General features: G+C 44.8%; 1 long non-coding RNA gene across 2 annotated transcripts in view; it reads left to right on the forward strand.

Moving 5' to 3' along the window:
- LOC148148006 (uncharacterized) overlaps window positions 1-23,606 on the forward strand; it is an 88,929-nt gene that overhangs the window by 34,698 nt on the left and 30,625 nt on the right. For both annotated transcript variants that reach the window (XR_015759440.1, XR_015759441.1), the window contains exons 4-5: window positions 1,649-1,784; window positions 17,491-17,602. This is a non-coding gene — a long non-coding RNA (uncharacterized LOC148148006). The remainder of the gene's footprint in view (window positions 1-1,648; window positions 1,785-17,490; window positions 17,603-23,606) is intronic.

Genomic DNA, 23,606 nt, shown 5'->3' on the forward strand with positions numbered 1-23,606 from the left:
CCCTTCAAAACTTACTCCTAAAACACTCTCATTTCAGGATTTTAAGTTATTTGTGCTGATCTTCTCAGCCTGATAATCTAATATGATCCATTTTGTCCTGAGTGAGGGACCGGTGGGGATTTCTTGCTGAGGTTTGGTCTGTTTCAGTGGAATGACCTTTTGAGTGTTTTACACTGTTCCTTCAAATGTTTTCCACTGTTCTTTTACAGACACATGTTTCAGTCTGTTCAGCCTGTTTACCTTGGTCAGGTCTCCTCTCAAACTCATGTAATTGTCTATTTTTCTTTCTAGTTGTAGTTTGTCCATTCTGTGATTCACTTTAAAACGTTATATTTCTTTAAACTGCACTTTATCACAATTTCCCAGAGGATCTCTCCAAGTGACATTACTCATTCACAAAGTGTCATCACACAACGGTCGCTCTGCGATAGTTATGTCTCTAGCCAGTTGCACAATGTGTTAATCAAAGAAACACTGAAAAAAATAATTCTCCGAACTCCTCTTCCAAAATCACTCTTGTCAGTGTGATTGTCCCAGATTATGCGAATATTCACTAAATTTTCACAATGCCTTTATTAAAAACTCTGTTGAATTCCTGCTTATTGCAGTGATGGGCAATGAAATACTGTTCGGTGGTCTAAAACTGTTCTGCTGCTTGTGTCCCTGGCAAGTAGTAGCCAGAATATATATCCAGTCTTACTCTACTTCATGATCTGCGGCCTAATGCTTTCTCTGTAATGCCTTTCTTACCCGTTATTGTTAGCGTTACTCATTTTGCCTGAGTTTGCACAAGGTGGTGAAACTTTGAATATTTATGTTCCACCTTTTGTTCGCCCTGTACACATGTCTCTCTGGAGTCTAAATCCCTTTTATCTCTGTGTCACAAATCCATCTACCTTAATGCAGAGACTTTGTCCATTAAAATAAAACATAATTTACTCTTTCCCACAATTTCCTGTCACAAAGCGATTTGCTGATGTACAGTTTTAGTTAAATTTTGACCCATCTGTTCCTTTCTGTTGTCTTCGGTCACATTCCCACGCTGCTCTGATGCTTCACCTTTTCTCTTTGGATTTGGAGAGCTCCTTCCACCTGAACCCTGTCCCTGCGTCCTCTCTGTCAGTTTATAGCCCTGTCCATAAACCTACTGACGTGATTGGCCAATTTTTAAAACATATATTCATTTACAATTTGAAATGGTGGCATTCAAACCTGCCTCCCCTGAACATTAGCTGAGGTTTGGGATACATGCTCTAGCAATAATACCACTAGGCCATCACTTCGCCTGCTCACAGGTTGCTCATTCCTGACCAGTTATACCAATGCATCATGAAGCAAAACCCGTTCTTCCGACACAATTGTGCAATCCTGCCATCTTCCTGCACTCTAGTGATATCACTCAGTCTCTCTCCATGTAGTATCCTACACTGTGAGGGTCTAATTGCTGCCTCTGTCAGCGCCTCTCACTTTTGCATCTACTGCAGATCCTAAGCCAACAGAATTCTCCACTCTAGAGTAACGCAGCAGCACTAGCCATAGATGGAGACTGGCATTTTCCAGGTCTCTGTGGAACTCAGTGCCATTCTCCACATGTAACCCTGACTGCATCAGTCTAATTTCCCATTCTGTCTATCTCTCTATCCTGTAGGTACTCAGGAAGTTCCTGACTCAATAGATTTCCCAACTGCTGGGTGTATCGTCTATTGCCATATTGAAGATGGTCGGTCAGCCAGAGAGAAAAAAGGGAAGGGAGATATGGAGCCTTCAATAAATCCTACAGTGAGGTAAGATAACTCACAGTGCACAGAGCAGAGGGCAATGAGAGGGCTCCAAACATCAGCTAATAAGACATGACTTGGATATAGTGCTGGAGGGGGAGCACAGTACAGACATACCCAGGCTCAGTCACTACCCCGACTAAGTTTTTTTGTCCTAAGTCGGCACCTAGGGTGTCACAGTTATCAATCCAGGCCTGTGCTGTCTTAGTGAGCATCAGTGCAACAGAGGGGAAAGCAGGCTTCCCATGAGTGGGTTGTAATGCTGAGAGGGAACTTTCTGTACTGTGCTGTCCCTCCAATACGGTACCTCTGTCACATCTTGTGGACCAAATATCTGACATCTCCCACATATATGTTTCTCAAATTCCTGCTGACTGTTGAGGACCTGCAGTACAGTCATATCAAACTGACGACCCATTCTCATTTCTCAATTGCACTATTACAGCTTCACTGGGTGTTCGCCAGGAATATCCTCTCTAAATTCTGCAGTGATGTTTTCACTGATCAAAACATCCGCTCCTCTTCCTCTTCCTCCTCAAATGCCTCTCCTTCTCTTCTTCCTGTAGCATCTGTACCCTAGAACATTAAGTTGCTTGGCCTATCCTTCCCTCAGCTGTACCTCTGTAATTCCTGTATTATTCCAGTCACATGTTCCTATCTATGCCGTGCATTCATCTGCTTTCCTGTCAGGCATTTTATATCAAAGTAAATGCAGCTTAATACACCAGCTTTCCCCAATCGCCTGCTGTGCTCTTGCCTGCCTTGTCAATTGAAATGACTCTCTTGAAATTCTGATCCAGCCTCAACCTTCAGACTGTAGCCTGAGACCGTCCCCCTCACTGTGGACAACACCCTCACCTTTCATGTCATCTGGAAACCTACTAATGATACCTTCTGCTTTCACATCCAACTCATTAATGTACATCATAAACAGCGATGGTTCCTGCACAGATCCCTGTGGTACACCCGCTGGGCAAAGGCTTTCAATCACAAAACCAATCCTCCACCAATTTTCGATCAAATTTCCAAGATGCTTTGGATCCCATGGGCTCTTCCCTTTTGGATGAGCCCTCCATGTGGGACCTTGTCAAAGACCTTAATGAACTCCATGGAACCCACATCACCTGCACTACCTTCATCAATATTTTTAATTGTAATTTCAAAGAAAAGTTAGCTGAATTCATCAGACAGGATCTTCTCTTACCAAATCCGTACTGAGTATCCCTAATCGATCCCTACCTGTCCAATTATTGATTCAAATTGACCCTCACAATTGTTTCCAATAATTTCCCTCACACTGATGTTGGGCTATACACTCTAAATACCTGGTCTATCCCTGCTACCTTCTTGAATTTCACCTGTGGCCAGCAAAGTATTAAATTTCTCTGTCAGGGACCCAGCAATCTGCTCCCTTACCTTCCACAGCAGCCTGAGATATATTTCATTGGGCACTGGGGATTTCTCCACCTTTTTATGCCTGTGAAAACATTTAATACCTCCTTATTGATCTTAATATGTTCTGGGACCTCACCATCCCACTTAAATCCCCGGCTACAATGTCTTTCTCCTGTGTGAATACAGATGGGAAGTATTCATTGAAGACCTCACCTACTTCCTCTGGCTCCATGTACCGATTGTCCCTTTGGTTTCTAATAGGCACCACTCTTTCCCCAGTAATCCACTTACTCTAACAAGCTGATAAAATACCTTGTGGCTTTTCCTCAATCATATCTGCTAAATATATTTCTTGTCTATTGTTTGCCTTTCATTTTCGAAATCCTCTTTCACTCACTGAAATTTTGAAGAGCTTCACCTGTTTTTATTGCACTGTACTTTCTTTATGAAACTCACAATATCGTTGAATCAGTGATTGCTGGACAGGTGGCCTTTACTATTCACTCGACAGGAATACGCTGGCCCTGAATTCTCACTGTATCAGTTTAAACTACTCCCACTTTCCGAATATAGATCCAACTGCAGGTTGGTCCTCACAGTCTCTATCTAATGATACTGATAGGAGAGGCTGATACTATTGATACTGATAGGTGACCCGGGTACCAGGGTCAAGAATGTCCCTGAGCAGTTGCAGAACGTTTTGAAGGGGGAGCATGAACAGCCAGAGGTCATTGTGCAATTGGTACACATGCCATAGTTAAACAAAGGGATGGGGTCTTGTGAAATGTGCATAGGTAGTTCGATTAGATTAGATTCGCTACATTATAGAAACAGGCCCTTTAGCCCAACAAGTCCACACCGAGCCACCAAAGAGTAACTCACCCAGACGCATTCCCCTCCCCTATATTTACCCTTGACTAATGCACCTGACACTATGGGCAATTTAGCATGGCCAATTCACCTACCTGTACATCTTTGGATTTTGGGAGGAAACCGGAGCACCCGGAGGAATCCCACGCAGTTTGGTAAGAAGTGAAAAAGCAAGACCTCAGGAGAAGGGATCTCCGGATTACCCCCAATACCATGTGCCAGTGAGGATAGAAATAGAAAGATAGGCCAGATAGATATGTGATCGAGGAGCTGCTGTAGTGGGCAGGTTTGTCAGTTCTTGGATCATTGGGACCTCTTCTGAGGGAGAGGTGACAGGTTAGACTTGAAACAGAGGGGCACCAGCATCCCTGTGCGGTGATTTGTTCACATTACCTGCAAGAGTTTAAACTACTTTGGCAGGGGGTAGGGACTCTGTATAAGACAGGGACCATCAGGGGAAAATACATCAGCCATCGAGAGCAAGTTTTCTATTCAGGATATCCAGGGACACAGTCAAGGCAGGGAAAAGACTTCTGGTTTAAAGGGCATTTATTTCAACACATGAGGCCTGACTGGTAAGGCAGATGGGCTCAGAGCATGGATTAGCTCTGAGGACTGGGATATTATAGTCATATCAGAAACATGGCTGAGAGAAGAGCAGGACTGGCAGCTCAGTGTTCCAGGATAAAGATACTACAGGCGTGATAGAAGGACAAGTATGTGAGGGAGTGAAGAGGGAGATTTGTCCTTTTGATAAGGGAAGACATAGACACAGTGTTCAGAGAGGATACTCTTAAGTGGTCATCAAATGAGGTCACATGGTTAGAAGTTAGAAAGAAGAAAGGGGGGTCACTTTGTTGGGACTGTATTGTAGACTGTTGTAGACCCAACAGATACCAGAGGAGCAGATGTGTAGAGAGATTACAGATAACTATATGAATAATAAAGGAGTATTGGTTGGAGATTTTAATATTCCCTGTATTGACTGGACCAGCCAGAGCATAAAAGACATGGAAGGAGAGCAATTTTTCAAATGTGTCCAAGAAAGGTTCCTAAATCAATATGCAGAGATCCCTCCTCTACTCAGGCAGGTGCAACACTGGACGTCCCCTCAGAAAACAAAGTCGGGCAAGTGACTGAAGTGTCATTCGGAGAGCACTTTGGGTCCAGTGCCCACAACTGTGTTCATTTTAACATAGATATGGAAAAAAATCAGCAGGTCCACAATTGAAGAGGAAAACTGGAACAGGGCCAGGTTTGGGGCCATTCTGCAGGATCTGGCCAGCATCAATGCTGTGAATTTAAAATTGCACAACGCCCAGTTATAATCCAACCTGCTTTGGAAGCGCTGGTCATCATTGAAACAGATGAAAGGCTTAAACTAAATTTGTTTGATATTATATTCCATGTTACTGCCATCCTGTTGCTATAAATTCTGTGTCTTAGGATTGTGCTCCACAACCACCTGATGAAGAAGCAGTGCTCTGAAAGCTAGTGCTTTCAAATAAACCAATTGGACTGGAACCGAGTGTCGGGTGATTTTTAACTTTGTCCACCCCCAGTCCGACACCGGCACCTCCACATTATGATTCTAATCGATCGGGTGAGTCTGTTTGAAGGAAAAGGAACAACTAGCAAATGGGAGACTTTGCAAAGTGTGATATCAAGAATCCAGGACCAGGATGCTCCATTGGGATAAAGGGAAAAGCTGACAGGTTTTGGGATCCTTAGCTGATGAGGGATAATAAGGCTCTGGTCTTGAAATGAAGACGGCATGCATTGGGTTGAAGATTTCCGTATCTACATAAACTCTTCTATTCTTAAAGACACGATCAATCTATGCAGACCCCACAATCCCCTCAGTCTCTGTAATACTCCCAATCTGCAGAAGTCATTCCAATGCCTGTGACTCTTCCAATCCAGTTCCTACAAGACCCTCTATCTTTATTAGATTAGATTAGATTACTTACAGTGTGGAAACAGGCCCTTCGGCCCAAAAAGACCACACTGACCCGCCGAAGCTTAACCCACCCAGACCCATTCCCCTATATTTACCCCTTCATCTAACACTACAGGCAATTTAGCATAGCCAATTCACCTAACCTGCACATTTTTTTTTTGGACTGTGGGAGGAAACCGGAGCACTTGCAAACTCCACACAGAGAGTCTCCTGAGGCGGGAATTGAACCCGGATCTCTGGCGCTGTGAGGCAGCAGTGCTAACCACTGCGTCACCGTGCCGCCGAGATATTTGTGTGATATCTTTTCATTGCCAGCACCCACCCTGTCAATGTAAGCTCCTCCAGTGTCTCCATCCATCCACTCATTCCCATAATATTCTCCAGCTCTTGCATGTGTAAACATCACCCTTCCCTACAACTCTTCCCACTTTGACCAAACTGGAGGAGGTTGTGAATGCTCCCTAATCTGTGAAACTGTCTCCAACCAAAATTGCTGTCTTTATCACTTGGAAAATCTGCATGATTCCACACCCTCCATGTCTAAATAACCTGCAGAACCTAAGCCTTCCTGTATCTATACATATCTTCAGTCACGACTACCCTTCATACGTCTGTTTGTGGGTCTGTACAACCCACTTTATCTCTGTAATCTGCTCCATTCACCTGAAACATTCCTGTCTGTGTAAAACACCCCATCCTACCAATGTTCTTATCCTTGTAAACTGATCCATCCCTCCCAACCTCCCCAGCTCCTTGAAACCCCTGTAGGCCCTACAGCTCTCCACGTTTCTGTAACCTCCTGTGGCTCTATGCTCCTCCCTGTGAAACCACCACCAGTCCCCACAACCCTCTGTCTCTGTTACCTCATACAACGTTAGCAACGCCTCCTCTTTGTGTCTCTTCATTCAGACCCCATCCTATCCAGCTTTCCAAAATCTCTTCCTGCCATCATAACCCTCGCTATTTAGAACATAGAATAGGACAGCCCAGTACAAGCCCTTCAGCCCTTGATATTGTGCTTACCTTTTATCCTACTCTGAAGACTAAACTAACCTACATACCCTACATTTTGCTAAAATCGCTGTGCCTATGCAAGAGTTGCTTAGATGTCCGTAATGTGTCTGAATCTACTACCACGGCTGGCAGTCCATTCCACGCACCCACCACACTCTGTGTAAATAACGTACCTCTGATATCTAAGCTAAATCTTTGCCAATTACCTGAAAAATATGTCCCTTTGTGATAGCCATTTTACTATGGGAAGGTGTCTCTGGTTATCCACGCGATCGATGCCTCTCATTATCTTGTACACATCTATCATGTCGCCATTCTTCCTTGTTCACTCTGATCTGAAAAGCCTGAGCTTTCACAACCTACCTTCAATGGGCATGCTCTGCAGTCCAGGCAACATCTTGCTAAGTATCCTCTGTCCTGTCTTTAAAGCTTCCACATCCTTCCTATAATGAGGTGAACAGAAGTGTTCACAGTATTCCAAGTATGGTGTAACTGGGACTCTATCAAGCTGCAGCAAAACCCTGGATCTCTTAAACTCAAACCCAGCTAATGCCAACCAACACACCATACGCCTTCTTAACACCCTCTCAACTTGAGTAGTAACTTCAGGGACACACTGTTCGTGCACACTGCGAAGTATCCTGCCTTTAACCATGTACTTTTTTTTTCTGCAGAATCCTCCAATCTGAAACGATCCCTATCCTTGTATCTTCCTCCAGTCCCTACAACACTCATAAACTGTGAAACCTCCTCAAGTCCCTATATTCCTAATGCCTGCAAAATGCTCCAGGCCCGATATCCCTCCCTAATTCTGTAAATGCCACCGGCCTCCAGCGCCCTTCTGGGGAACACTGCAGAGGAAGGAAGAGTTGTAGAGTCCGGGCCATGTGACAGAGGTAGGAAGGGCTGCAGAACCTGGAGGATGGTACAAACATGGGAAGGGACGTGGGTTCTGTAGGAGTGTAGAGGGAGCGGGATTCATAGAGCCTGCAAGATGGAACCAAGAATGGATTACGGAAACTGAAGGATGTTCTAATTTGAACCACAGATCATTTTTGATTGGACCATTCAGCCCCTCTTAGAGTCAAAGAGATGTACAGCATGGAAACAGACCCTTCGGTCCAACCCGTCCATGCCGACCAGGTATCCCAACCCAATCTAGTCCCACCTCCCAGCATCTGGCCCATATTCTTGCAAACTCTTCCTATTCATCTACCCATCCAGATGCCTTTGTATCAGCTTCCACCACTTACTCTGGCAGCTCATTCCATACACGTGGCACCCTCTGCGGGAAAAAGAATGCTCCTTAAATCTTTTCTATATCTTTCCCCTCTAACCATAAATCTATGGCCTCCAGTTCTGGACTGCCACATTGAAGGGTAAGGACTTTGTCTCTTTACCCTCTCCATGCCCCTCATGATTTTATAAACCTCTATAAGGTCACCCCTCATAATTTTGTAAACCTCTGTAAGGTCACCCCTCAGCCTCGAGGCTCCAGGCAAAACAGCCCCAGCCTGTTCAACCTCTCTCTATAGCTCAACCCCTCCAATCCTGGCAACATCCTTGTAAATCTTTTCTGAACCCTTTCAAGTTTCACAACATCCTACCGATATGAAGGTCACCAGAATTGCACACAATATTCCAAAAGTGACCTAACCAATGTCCTGTACAGCCACAACATGACCTCCCAACTCCTGTACTCAATACTCTGACCAATAAAAGAAAGCATACCAAATGCCGCCTTCACTGTCCTACCTATCTGCGACTGTGCTTTCAAGGAGCTATGAACCTGCACTCCAATTTCCCTATGTTCAGCAACACTCTGTCAGGCCTTACCATTAAGTGTATAAGTCCAGCAAAGATTTGCTTTTGCAAAATGCAGCACCTTGCATTTATCTGAATTAATCTCCACCTGCCACTTCTCAGTCCATTGGCCCATCTGATCAAGATCCCATTGTAATCGGATGTAACCTCTTTCACTGACCACTACATCTCCAATTTTGTTGTCAACTGAACATTTACAAGCTATATCTCTTATGCTCACATCCAAATCATTTATGTAAACATTGCAAAGTATTGGACCCAGCACCGATCCTTGTGGCACTCCACTGGCCACAGGCCTCCAGTTTGAAAACCAACCCTCGCCCACCAGCCTCTGTCTTTGAGCCAGTTCTGTACCAGTTGGCTAGTTCTCCCTGTATTCCGTGAGATCTAACCTTGCTAACCGATCTCCCATGGGGAACCTTGTTGAACGCCTGACTGAAGTCCATATAGATCACATCCACTGCTCTGCTCTCATCAATCCTTTATGTTACTTCTTCAAAAATCTCAATCAAGTTTGAGAGACCTGATTTCTCACTCACAAAGCAATGTTGACAATCCCTAATCAGTCCTTGTCTTTCCAAATACATGTACATCCTGTCCCTTACGATTCCCTCCAACAACGTGCCCACGGATGTCAGGCTCACCAGTCTACAGTTTCCTGGCTTTTCTTTACTGCCTTCCTTCAATAGTAGCAACACGATAGCCAACCTCCAATCTTCTGGCTCTGATGTCCTGTTTCTAGAGATCTTTACCGGAATGGGTGAGCACAGCTTCAAATTGCCAGACTGTGAGATGTGAATTCCGTTGTGAATCTATTTGCCCATTCTGTCTGTGTGCCTGATACTGACCTGGTGGTGCTCTGATAGAAAGCACTCTCCGTAACATCCAGATCTATGTTACTGACCAGAGCTCACCTCATCAAAGCTCATCAATGTTCTTTATTTTAACAGTTTTGATTGGCAGGTTTGTGAGATGCAGGAATTGAGGAGTTGTCAGTTTTGAAAGAATGAAACTTTTGTCATTGACCCTGGCCCATACAATGGGGATTTGTGGATTCTGTTGTTCTCTGCAGACTGTCACTCAGAGGGTTGCATCACCAGGGAATCTGAGTGCAGATGGTCTTTGCCTGGCAGAGTGTGAATTTACCAGTTTATGTCGGCTAGGACACAGTGTTGCTGGAGAATGTATAACTGTGTAAATACTTCACCGACTGGTTCAGGAGTGAGTGCACTGGGCTCTGAGCACCAGGAACTGGGAAACCTCATGCTCTTTGTATGTGGAGCTTGGCAACAGACTGGGTGAGAGCAGCTCCCTGAGTAAATGACAGGTATGGAGCTTGGGATCCTCCTGCTGTGTTTGACCTTGTGCCATTTCGTTATCTCCCTCTCATGAGTGAGCGTGACATGTTCTCCAGTCCTGACAATGTCCACTCCCTGTAAACCCTTCTTGCTGTTGAACATCTCCCTTCTCTCTCACTCCCTCCAGCCCTTCGAACCTGGCCTTCATCCCATATCTCTTGCAGTCCCAAACAACCTTGCTCTTTGTTACCGCAGTGCTTTCCTTTGAGCTGTGTGGGAACAAACCTGAATTGGGTTTGGGCCATTGGAAGAAAAAGATCAGTGCCCATTCTTCGTCTTTGTCAAACAGAATCTCGTTGTTTGCGTCTCTCCCATAAGGAGAAGGAAGCATCCTTTCAGCATCCACCCTGTCCATTCCCCTGAGGGTCTGTACATTTTAATGAGGAAGACTGTCGTCCTGATGACCCTCAGTGGCACAGCACCGAAGTGACATGTTTATGTTCTATAATTTTTGCGACCACTTCCTTTTGCTCGACCCCTCCATCATTCTGAAGCCTCCCCCAGTCTGGACAGTGCTCCAAACCAATAATTACTGAGAATGCTCCAACCCCCTATCTCTGTCAACTCCTCACATACCTACAATCCTCCTTTTCTGTGAGAACACCTCCAGCTTCTGCAGTCCATCCAAATTATTGCATCTCCTCCAGCCCTCACCATCTCTGTATGCTCCAGTCACTACATTTCTCCATGCATCTGTAAACCCCTCCAGCCCCTCCAAATCTACCTATCTTTCTAAAGTCCAACAGTTCCAAAAACTATTCTCTACATGGAACTTCCACCAGAGACCACTGGCCACCATATCTCTGTAATCCTCTGCGCGTCTCTCTATCTCTGTTTCCAGCTTCAGTCCCTATAACTCTACTTCCATGTACAACATCATCAAGTCCCTGCAATCCTCCAGAACTGTGGAACCTCCAAAAGACCTTACAATTCTATCTCGGTCTGTAACTGCCTGCAGTGATTTGAAACTTTGGCAATTAAAGTCAGAGAATCATCAAGATGGTACAGCATGGAAACACACCCTTTGGTCCAACTTGTCCATGACAATCCAGTTGCACCAAACAGCACCCAGCCCATCTCCCTCTAAACCCTTCCTATTGATGTACCCATCCATATGCCTTTTAAGTTTTGCAATTGTACTAGACTCCACCACTTCCTCTGGCAGCTCATTCCAAACACGTACCACTTCCTGTGTGAAAAGGTTGCCCCTTAGGTCTCTTTTATATATTTCCCCTCTCAGCCTAAACCTATGCCCTCTAGTTCTGGACACTTGACCCCAGGGAAAAGACTTTGCTTATTTATCCTATACATGCCCCTCATGATTTTATATACCTCTATAAGGTCACCCTTCAACCTCTGACACTCCAGGGAAAACAGCCCTAGTACATTCAGCCTCTCCCTGTAGCTAAAATACTTCAACCCTGGCAACATCCTTGTAAATCTTTACTGAACCCTTTCAAGTTTCATAACATCCTTCTGATAGGAAAGAGACCAGAATTGCACACAGTATTCCAAAAGTGGCCTAACCATGTCCTGTACAGTCGCAACATGACCTCCCAACTCCTGTGCTGAATATTCTGCCCAATAAAGGAATGCATACCAAGTGCCTTCTTTGCTATCCTATCGACCTGTGACTACTTTGAAGGACCTCTGTACTTCATTTGAAAAATTGGATAGACAGATGGAGTGGCCTGTGGTCTTGTGGGTAAAGCTAGTTCAGTCTAAGCTGTTAGGCAGAGCCAGTGAGGTATTTGCAGCGCTGTCTCATGAGTGGCCAGGAGATTATGCACATGTAAAACAGGCTATTGTAAGTGCTTATGGATTAGTACTAGAAGCGTATCGACAGCGGTTCAGAAACATAAAGAAAGAAGCAGGACAGACTTATGTGGAGTTCTATACAATTAAACAGAGTAATCTTTCTGCAACATCTCCAGTCTCCATGAGTCTCTCTGTCATGGTGAGCTGCTCCAACCCCCATAACATTTTCTGCCTGTGTACACCATCAAGTTGATACAACCCTTTTGATTTCTGTCGTGTCCTGCAGACCCATTTTTGTGAATTCTGCCGACCACTAATACTCTCACTATCTGTGTAAATGCCCCTAACCACTGCAATCCCCATTACTTTGCAGCCCCCACCAGACCCGAAAGCCATCGCTATCTGTGAAAGCTCCTTCAGGTCTGTATCCTCCACCGTGCTGAAACACGCTCTCAGCATTGCAACCCCCATTATTTCCTAACGTTGTTGAGTCTCTAAAACCATCCCTATCAGTTTAATCTCCTCCACTACATACAACACTCCTAGTCTGTGTAATCTCTTCACATCCTTCAGTTCCTATATACCTATGTATAGGTTTGACTGCTTTGTGGCCATTGTATCCTCGTTTCTGTCTGCAAAACGCTCCGCTCACTGTAGCATATCCTATGCTCATAAGTGAATCTGGTTTCTCACAAGCCTCTCTACGACTCTCTCCTCCCATCTCTACAAGCTGTTGTATCTTGCAGCATGCACACCACTCTCTGACATACTTTTCAGTGCATAAAATCATCTCTCCTTCTAACTTTATCCAGTGTGCAACTTCCTCCGTATCCGTACAACATTCTCCAGTCTATATCATCTTCCATGTGCTTGCAACATTCTCCAGTCAATACCACCCTCCCTTTCCCTGTAATATTCTCCAGTCCATACCATCCTCCCTATCACTGTGATATTTTCCAGATTCCACAACTGTTGTTAAATGTATGACGTTCTGGAATCCTGTGAATGTTTCTACACCCTGATCAACATTGACCATGTTATGATCCACAATCCTACACACATCCCTATCTCTGAAGTCTAATCAAAGACACTTTATCTCTCTAACTTCCTCTAAACAATAAAATGTTTTCTCCTGCGAACATTCTGTAGCAACTGTAACTATGTTTAACCCTGCAACATTGTCGCGCCCCTAAACGTCACTCCCAGTCTGTGACTTCTATCCATCCCTCAAAGGCCATCTCTCGGTGACACGAGCCATGCATTTGCAACCAGGCAGATGGAATGACAGTATTAACTGAAGAGAACAGATATGATCGAACTGTTATTGTGGAGGGGTGGGTGCAGAATGACCATGACTGGGAAGTGATTATTGAGGGGTTGTAGGGATTTAGGCAGGGTCAGCAACAAACCAAACAAGGTCCTGTTTTGTTGTGAAGAAAGGATGCAGTCAGTGCATTAGTGAGACAGCCAACTTAATCTGGGAATCAAAATATAGAGTCATTTTGAATAGACAGCTTCCGAATAGCAAGGGGGATCTGGAAGATCAAATCACAGTCCATGCTTGTTGTTAAGTTGGATACAATATTTTCTTGGTGATAGTAGACAGAGGCATGTGGAGTGGTCACTTTCTGATTGGACGTCTGTGGCCAATGCTGTTTCACAAGGATCAGTGCGACAATGTCTGTGTGTAATGTATATCTGTGATTCAGATGGAAAGGTCAGCAGTTTGATTAGTATTTTGCAGATGACATTTGGAAAGGCATGTAATGATTAGGGATAGTTAGGGGAATTGTGGATAATGAGGAAGAGTGTTAAAGGTTGAAGAACTACGTAGATCAGCTGGAACGCTGTGCAGAGAAATCGCAAATCGAATTTCATCGGGACAAATATAAAGTGATGCATTTATGAAGTCAAATAGAAGAGAGAAGTACACTAATTGACCATATGGAATCATTGATAAACAGATGACCTTGGATGCAAATCCGTAGCTCCATCAAAATAACGACACAATAGGATGTGGTGGTAAAGGAGGAGTATGGTAGGTTTCCCTTCATTGGTCACAGTATTGAGTACAGGTGTTTGCATGTCATGTTGTGACTGAATGAAACTTCATTCGGCCATGTTTGGAAAGTTGCATGTCATTCTCATCGCCACACTACAGGAAGGAGGTTGCAACAGAGGGTTGGCAGAATGTTGCCTGGACGAGAATGTGTTTACTGTAAGGAGGTTGGACACAGTTGGATTGTTTTGAGAGAATATCGGAGACTGAGGGGTGACCGGGTACAGGTATATAGCCTTAGGAGTGGCGTGAATAGTGTGGATAGTTGGAATCCTTCTTCCAATGTAGAAATATCAAATATGAGTGCGCCTCGGTTTAAGGTGAGAGTGAGAAGTTTTAAGTGAGATGAAAGAGGCCAGTTTTCTTTCCTGAGAGGGTGGAAGTTGCTCAGGAGGTGGGAGAGGTAGCAACGAGAGCAAAGTTTTGAAGTGGCATTTAGACAGAAACATGAACAGGCAGAGAATAAAGGGATATCGTCCATGTGCAGGCAGATGGGATTAGTTTAGAATAGCATCATGATCAGCACAGCCATGGTGGGCCGAAGGGCCTATTACTGTGCTGTACTGTTCTAGTTTCTAACGTAACAACATCTAACCTGTCAAAGCCCCTCAGAATCCTAGATGTTTCATTCAATTTCTCTCCCATTCTTCAAATCCCCAATGGGTTCAAGGTCTATCTACTCCACCTCTTTTCATTGGAATATCCCGCCATCTCCAGGATCAGCCGAGTGAACCTTCCCTGGTCTACCTCCAATAAAAGAATGTTTTTACTTAGGGCACCCGTACTGTTCATTATAATCTAGGTGTGGTCTGACTTGTACCTTGCATCGTTTTAGCAAGACCTCCTTATTTTTAAACTCCGTTCCCTTTGTAATAAATGCCAGCATTTGATTTGCCTTCTCTATTACCTGCTGACCCTATTAGCTACCTTTTTCAGATTGGTAAACAAGAACTCCCTCAACCCTTTCTGCTGTCAGTCTGAAACCAAATAGTATTAGCCTGACAGTAAGTCGGGAACGTGCTGGAATGTGTTATAAAGAATATGACAATAAATGATAACTGGATGCTTAGAAACAATGGGAGATGCATGATTTTATAAAAGAGGAATATTTTTCAATCTGTTGGATTCTATATTTTGGTGTGACCATAAATGCAGAATATATAAGGGTGAGGGAGGCTAGTTGCGGTAGAGGGATATTTGAAATTTCAGAAGCATTTTAACAAGTTTCAACAAGGGCTAAAAATTAGCTCGGGAGAGAACAGGGCCGCTGAAAGGTCAATGAGGCTGTCTGTGTGGAATCACTGCTGATGGGGGAGATACTGAACACATATTTTGTGTTAGGATTTACTGTGGAGAAAGATATGGAAGCTCGGGAACTTGGGAAAATACATAGTGATGTCTTGAAAAGAGTGCACATTGGAGAACAGGTGGAGCTGGATATCTTAAAATGCAAAAAAGTTAGATAAAACCTTGGGACATGATCAGATGTACCCCAGCGCCTTGTGAGAAGTGAGGGAGGAAATTACAGGGCCCCTCCCAGAGATATTTGTATCATCAACAGCCACTACAGCCCAGTGAGACTGATGGCAGCGGTGGTAAGTTGTTGGAGGAGATTCTGAGAGAAACCATCATCATGCATTTGGAAAAGCAAGGACAGATCAATGACAGTCAGCATGGTTTTGTGCATGGGAAACCATGTCTCAAACCTCACTGTGGAGGTAGACAAGTGAGAGATCAAAGCAGAGCAGGACGTGATGTCTCCATGGACCTTAGCAAGGCCTTTGACATGGTTCTGCATGGCAGACTGGTTAGTAAGTTGAGATCACACATAACCAGGAAGTGCTCACCAACTGGATACAAAATAGGATTGACAGTAGGAGACGGAGCGTGATCATCGAGGGCTACTCCTCAAACTGCAGGCCTGTGACCAACGGTGTGCCATGGGGTTCGGTGCTGGGTCACTGTTGTGCATCATTTATATAAACAGTTTGGATGATAATACAGGAGTCATGGTTCGCAAGTTTGTGAGTGAGACTGAAATTGGTGATAAAGTGGACAGTGAAGAGTACAATGGGATCAAAAGTACTGCTGGGCCAGTGAGGTTAGGTGGAGAAATACAAGATGTTGTATTGTGGTAAAGCAGACCAGGCTGGACTTGTACAGTTAATGTTCGGGTCCTGGGTAGTGTTGTCAATCAGTGACCCAGGGATGCATTTATACAGTTCTTTGAAAGTGGTGTCACAGGTAGACAGGCTGGTGAAGCAGGCATTTGGAATGGTTACCTTCATTGGGCAGAGCATTGAGAATAGGAGTTGGGATGCCATGGTGTATCTGTACAGGATATTAGTGAGGCCACTGTATAAGCATTGTTGATTATCTGGTAAAAATCAACTTGTTCACGTATGTCCTTTAGGGAGGGACATCTGACATTCTTACCTGGTCTGGCTCACATGTGACTCCCGTCCCACAGCAATATGGCTGACTCTGAGTTGCCTCGAGGCAATTAGCAGTGGGATAATGTATGCTGGTTCATCCGCTGACATCCTCAGGCCATGAATGAATCAACGAAAATACAGATTCCATCCCTCCCTCTGCAAACAGCTCTAGTTGCAGCAAATTGTACTGGCTTTGTGACATTGTTCGGGCCTTTGTCCCTCTCTGTAACACTCTCACCACCTCCAACACCTTCACCTCTCCCTGTACCGATCATCTGATTAAACGCTGACGTTTCCTCTTCCTACTGCACTCCTCCTGCTGGGAGACTCCCTAGCGATCTCTTTAACAAATGTGTCCACATTTCTAAATATTGGCTTCTTCAGAATTGATAGTTTTTTTTCAGCTCTTAATCAAATCTGGTAAGTCCTGGACCAAGACCGTCCAAAGTGGGGGAGGAGTATTGGGAAGGTGTCGAGTACCTCGAGACTTTCTGTGGGGAAAATGGGAATCCAGGGGAAAACAGCATAAGGAGCGCGTGACCACACCAACCCCCCACCCACCCCTTCCCCATGTCCACCTTCTGCAACAGAGTGTAACAGAGTCTGTGGAAAGCCACATCTGTCTGTACAGCCAACTCCAGACCCCGCCCCCGAGAGTGGGAGAGAGTCAGCCTCGTCTGTGACCCACCGCCAAAGAGATGATGAGATAGGAAGGTTGACTCCCCTCACAATTATCCCAGTGCGTTTGTTACAATTTCAAACAATTCCCTATTAATACAGTGTCTAATAATGTGATATCACTCAGTATCTCTGCATGTGGTATCGCTCGCTGTGTCGGTCTATATGCTGCCTCTGTCAGCATTTCTCCCTCTTAGATCCTGAGTCAACAGAATTGTCCACTCCAGAGAGACACAATAGCACAGGCCAGGGATGGAGACTGAGATTTCCGAAATCTCTGCTGGATTCAGTGCCACTCTGCATGAGTTATCCTCATTGCATCAGTCTAATTTCCCATTCTGTCTATTTCTGTCTCGTGCAGGTAATCAGGCTGTTCCTAACTCCTGTCTCATCCATCACCTCATTGAAGCTGGTTGGTCAGCCAGAGAGAGATGGAGAGGGAGATCTGGAGCCTTCAGTAAATCCTGCAGCCGGTAAGATCACTCACAGTAAACCGTACAGGGTGGAGGTAGTAGACTTCTATATTCAGACCTGGAAGACCGGACATAGATACAGAGATTGGCAAGGAACAGCAACATTCTAGGTTTCATTCCCATCATCTTCTCAGGGTCCTGCTTTCACCTCTGCTGTACTGGTCCTCGATGCGACAGCACAGGGGATCGCAGGCATCAATCCTGACCCATACTGTATTCGTGATCTCTGTAATATCCTCCAGTTCCGATAATCCTTCCTCTGTTTGGAATCTCCTCTAGTCCACACCATTCTCCCTGTCTCTGTCTCTGTCTCTGTCTCTGTCAGGTTCTCCAATCCCTACCACACTAATTCCTCAACTTCTCCAGTAGATACTAAATTCCTTCATCCCTGTTAACCCTGACAGTCCTGTCTATCCCTGTAAGCTCCTCCCACCAATACCACCCTCCATGTCAATGTATTTGTCTTTAACCTCTCCATCAGTCCCTACCTACGTAATCTTCTCCAGCTCCTACAACCCTTCCTTGGCTGTGAAAAATTTGTAATCTCCTTATCCTTCACCAATTCTTTGATCTTTATCTTGTTAAATTTCGCCCTCAGTCCCGACACTATACCCCTCCCGACCACAGGAACCTCTTTCAGTTTGTGTCACCCTCCCCATTTGTGTAACTGTCTCCAACCTGGCATTCTCCATTGCCTTCTTATCTATGTAGCCTCCAGAGCCTAGAAGCCTTCTTATATCTGTAAATGTCTTCAGTCACGACAACCTTCCGTATCTCTGTTAGTATACCTAATTCTCTCCTAAATGAATCAGCTCCCTGTCTGTGCCTCTCAGCCTGCCGACCTCTTCCTTTCTCCATCCCTATCTCCAGAATCTAATCCAGCTCCCTCTATCTCTGTAAATTCCTCCAATCCCCAAACCCCTGTGTCCCACTGACATTCTTGACCAGATGTAATTCTTTTTAACTCTAACATCCTCGAGTCCCTGTAAGTCTTGAGTCTCTGTAACCTCTACCCATCTGTTCAACGCCCCCCCCCCCCCCCCCCCCCCCCCCACTACTGAGGAATGACTCCCTGTATTTGCCATAAGGCAGATGGAATGACAGTGAACAGATATGATGGAACTCCCTTTCTGGAGATTTAGCTGCAGAATGACCATCGCTGGGAGGTGAATATTGAAGGTTGGTTGGGATAGAGTCATAGAGTCAGAGAGATGTACAGCATGGAAACCGACCCTTCGGTCCAACCCATCCATGCTGAGCAGATATCCCAACCCAATCTAGTCCCAAAAGACAGACTAGTCAATAAGCCAACAAGTTGTGAAGGAAGGATGAGGATAATGCATTAATGAGAGAGTCATGTGGATCTGAATATGAAAAGTGGAGCTGAGAATAACCAAGCAGCAGCAACCGTTGACAGGAATTCTTTTGTAGGCACCAGACAGTGATGGGAATGTCAATATAGTTAAAGTCAGGACACTGAATATACTTATGCCAAGGGCAGTACAGTAACTGTGTGTGACAGTGGTCTCCATGCCGACTGGTACAGCAATGAGCCTGTTAGATTTAATTTGTTGGTGTGAATATAAATGGTAGAATTGTAAGTTTGTAGGAGGGGTGTAGTGGTATAGGCGATATGGTGCATTTGAATTATCAGAAGCCTTTATGCAAGTTTCAATAAGGGCTAAAGAGTAACTTGGGAGAGAATAGGGTCCCTTAAAGATCAATAAGGTCACCCATGTGTGGAACCAGAGGAGATGGGTGAGATATTAGACAAAATTAATCTTGTCAGTATTTACTGTGGCAAAAGACATGGAAGCTTGGGAACTTGAGGAAATAAATAGTGATGTCTTGGAAAGAATCCTCACCAGAGAAGAGAAAGTGCTGGAATCTTGAAAAAATAAAGGTATATCAGTCTTCAGTAGCTCATACGGTTGATCCTTGAATATTGTGGGAAGCTAGGGAAGAGATTAACAGATATTTATATAATCAACAGACACAGTGAGATGTTGGAAGACTGGAGGTTGGCTAATGCTGTTCCATCGCTTAAGGACTGCAGGGAAAAGCCAGGAAATTACAGCCCCATGAGCCCAGTGATGGGGAAGTTGTTGGAGGAGATTTTGAGATAAAGGAGCTCCTTACAGTTACAAAGGCAAGGGCTGATTCGAGATGGGCAGCAAGGCTTTGTGAGTGGAAAACCATGTTGCACAAATGGGATTGACTCTTTGAGGAAGTGGCCAAAGATAGATGAAGGCAGAGCAGTCAACGTTGTCCACATGGACTTTGGCATCTAGTCAAGAGGAAGGAGGAAGCTGACTTAAGGTTGAGGAAGCAAGGATCAGACAGGGCTCCAGAGAGTTACATTGGATGGCACAGTGTCTCAGTGGTTAGCACTGCGACCTCATAGCACCACGGACTCCATTTCGATTACAGCCTCAGGCGACTGTCTGTGGGGTGTTTGCGCATTCTCCCTGTGGGTTTCCTCCAGGTGCTCCGGTTTCCCCCCCGCAGCCCAAAGATGTGCCAGTTTGGTGGCTTAGCCATGCTAAATTACCCATAATGTTCAGGGATGGGTAGGTTTGGCGCATTAGTCAAGGCAAATGGAGAGTAATAGGGTGGGGAATGGGGCTGGGTTGGTATGGAGTTGTTGGGTCAAACGGCCTGTTTCCACACTGTAGGGATGCTCTGAAGGTACCAGGAAGGAACCGAGAGATGGATTGAGGGCAACTAGAAGGGGGCATGAAAAAGCATTGTTGGGAAGGATTAAGGAAAACCGCGAGGCATTCTCAACTTATGCGACGAATAAGAGGATGGTCAGAGTGAGGATAGGGCCAGTCAGGGATAGTGGAAGGAACTTGTGCCTGGAGTCACAGGAGGTAGGGGAGGTCCTTAATGAATACTATGTCTCAGTATTCACTGCTGAGAAGGGTCTTCTCGTTTGTGAGGACAGCGTGAAACAGGCTGATGTCCGTGAACAGGTGGATGTTAAGAAGGAGGATGTGTTGAGAATTTTGTAAAAGATAAGGATACATAAGTCGCTGAACCAGACTGGATGCATCCAAAGTAACTATAGGAACTGAGGAAATGGATTGCTGCACACCTGGTGATGACCTTTGCGCTCTCACTGTCCACTGGAGTCGGACCAGATGATTGGAGGCAGGAAAATATTATTCCCTTGTTCAGGAAAGGGAATAGGGATAATCCTGGGAATTGCACACCTGTCAGTCTTCTGTCTGTGGTGTGCAGATTACTGGAGAGGACTCTGGGAGACAGGATTTATTATTCCTTTGGAAACCATAGTTTGATTAGAGATAGTCAGCATGGTTTTGTAAGGGGCAAGTCATGCCTTACAAGTCTTATTGAATCTTTTGAGAATGTGACAAAACATCTTTATGGCTCATTCAGAAAGTACGGAGACATGGGATACAGGGAAACCTGTCTGTCTGGATACAGGATTACTGGCCCACAGAAGACAGAGGGTGATGATAGATGGAAAGCATTCATTCTGGAGCTCAGTCACCAGGGGTTTTCTGCAGGGAGAGGTTACAGGACCTCTGCTCTTTGTGAGTTTATGAATGACTTGAGTGTGTGATTGAAAGAGGGGTTAGTAAGTTTCCCAATGACACTAAGGTTGGTGGAGTGGTTGATAGTATGGAGGGCTGTTGTAGGTTGCAACAGAACATTGACAGGATGCAGAGTTGGGCTGAGAAGTGGCAGATGGAGTTCAATCTGGGAAAAGTGTGAAGTCATTAATTTTGAAGTTTGAATTTGAATGCAGAATACAGAGTTAAAGGCAGGATCTTTGGCAGTGTGGAGGAACAGAGGGATCTTGGGTTCCAAACCCATAGATCCCTCAAAGTAGCCGCCCAAGCTGATTGGCTTGTTAAGAAGCAATATATATCGTGTGGGATTTCATTAGTTTGGGGTTTGAGTTTTAAAGCCGTGAGGTTATGTTGCAGCTCTATCGAGCCCTAGTACGACCCCACTTGGAATATTGTGTTCAGTTTTGGTCCCTTCATTGCAGGAAGGATGTAGAAGCTTTAGAGAGGGTAAAGAGGAGATTTACCAGGATGCTACCTGTACTGGAGAGCATGTCTTATGACGAAAGTTTGAAGGAGCTAAGGCTTTTCTCATTGGAGTGAAGAAGGGTGAGGGGTGACTTCGCAGAGGTGAACAAGTTGATGAGAGTCATAGATAGAGTGAATAGAGAGAGATATTTTTTACCCTCATATAAATAGTTATTACAAGCGGGTATAATTTTCGGATGATTAGTGGATGGTTAAGGGGAGATTTCAGAGGTAGGTTCGTTACATACAGAGTGGTGGCTGAGTGGAATGCACTGCCAGCGGTGGCGGTAAAATTAGATGTATTAGGGACATTTAATATAGGCACATGGATGACAATAAAATGAGGGGAATGGAAGTTAGAGTCATAGAGATGTACAACATGGAAACAGATACTTCCGTCCAACCTGTCCATGCCGACCAGACATCCCAACCCAATCTAGTCCCACCTGCAAGCACCCGGTCCATATCCCTCCAAACCCTTCATATTCATATACCCATCCAAATACCTCTTAAATGTTGCAATTGTACCAGTCTCCACCATTTCCTCTGGCAGCTCATTCCATACACATGCCACCCTCCGCATGAAAATGTTGTCCCTTAGGTCTCTTTTATATCTTTCTCCTTTCATCCATAACCTATGCCCTCTAGTTCTGGACACCACAACCCCAGGGAAAAGACTTTGTCTATTAACCCTATCCATGCCCCTCATAATTTTGTAAACCTTTATAATGTCACCCCTCAGCCTCCGACACTCCAAGGAAAACAGCCCCAGCCTGTTCAGCCTCTCCCTGTAGCTCAAATCCTCCAGCCCTGGCAACATCCTTTTAAATCTTTTCTGAACCCTTTCAAGTTTCGCAACATCTTTCCGATAGTAAGGAAACCAAAATTGCACGCAATATTACAACAGTGGCCTAACCAATGCGTTGTACTGTCACAACATGACATCCCAACTCCTGTACTCAATACTCTGACCAATAAAGGAAAGAATACCAAACGCCTTCTTCACTATCCTATCTATCTGCGACTCCACTTTCAAGGTGCTATGAACCTGCACCTCAAGGTCTGTTTGTTCAGCAACACTCCCGCGGACCTTAACATTAAGTAAATAAGTCCTGCTAAGATTTGCTTTCCCAAAATGCAGCACCTCGCATTTATCTGAATTAAACTCTATCTGCCACTTTTTTTTTTAATCTTACGGTCGGATAAAAGATTGGCATATCATCACGGCCGAAGGGTGTACTGTTGTGTTCTACGTGTCGTATGGTAAACTGGGTAATAAGCTCAGATCAGTGTAAAAGGATATGGCATTCAGGAGGAGCTAGTCAACTGGACAGAATATTGGGCTTGATGGTAGGAGACAGAGGGTGATGGGAGACAATTTGTTTTCTGACTGGAGGTATGTGACCAACGGTTTAGTGGGTCCCCTGTTGTTTGTCATTTGGATAAATGGTTTGGATGGGAATATTGTTAAGTAAGTTAAGTAAGTCTTTTGGGTGACACTGAAATTGGTGGTAAACTGGACAGTGATGAAATTTATCTGTGATCCAACAGGATGAACAGTACGCTGGGGTAGTGGGCTGAAGAATAGCAGATGGAGTTTAATTAGATAAATGTGAATTGTGCCATTTTGGTGAAACAAACCAGGGTGGGACTTGTACAGTTAATGTTCGGGCCCTGGGTAGTGTTGTTAGTCAGTGACCCAGTGATGCAGGTACACAGTTCTTTGAAAGTGGTGTCACACGCAGACAGGCTGGTGAAGCAGGTCTTGGGATGGTTACCTTCATTGGGCAGAGCATTGAGAGTAGGAGTTGGGATGTCATGTCGTGGTGGACATTGGTGAGGCCACCATAAAAGCATTGTTGATCAGTGGGAAGAACTCATCTGGTTCACTGACCTCCTTTTGTGTAGAACATCTGACATTCTAACCTGGCCTGGCTAAC

Source organism: Chiloscyllium plagiosum, unplaced genomic scaffold, assembly GCF_037043375.1.
Source record: "Chiloscyllium plagiosum isolate Xiang-an unplaced genomic scaffold, Cpla_swu_hap1 HiC_scaffold_14, whole genome shotgun sequence".
Lineage (NCBI taxonomy): Eukaryota > Metazoa > Chordata > Chondrichthyes > Orectolobiformes > Hemiscylliidae > Chiloscyllium > Chiloscyllium plagiosum.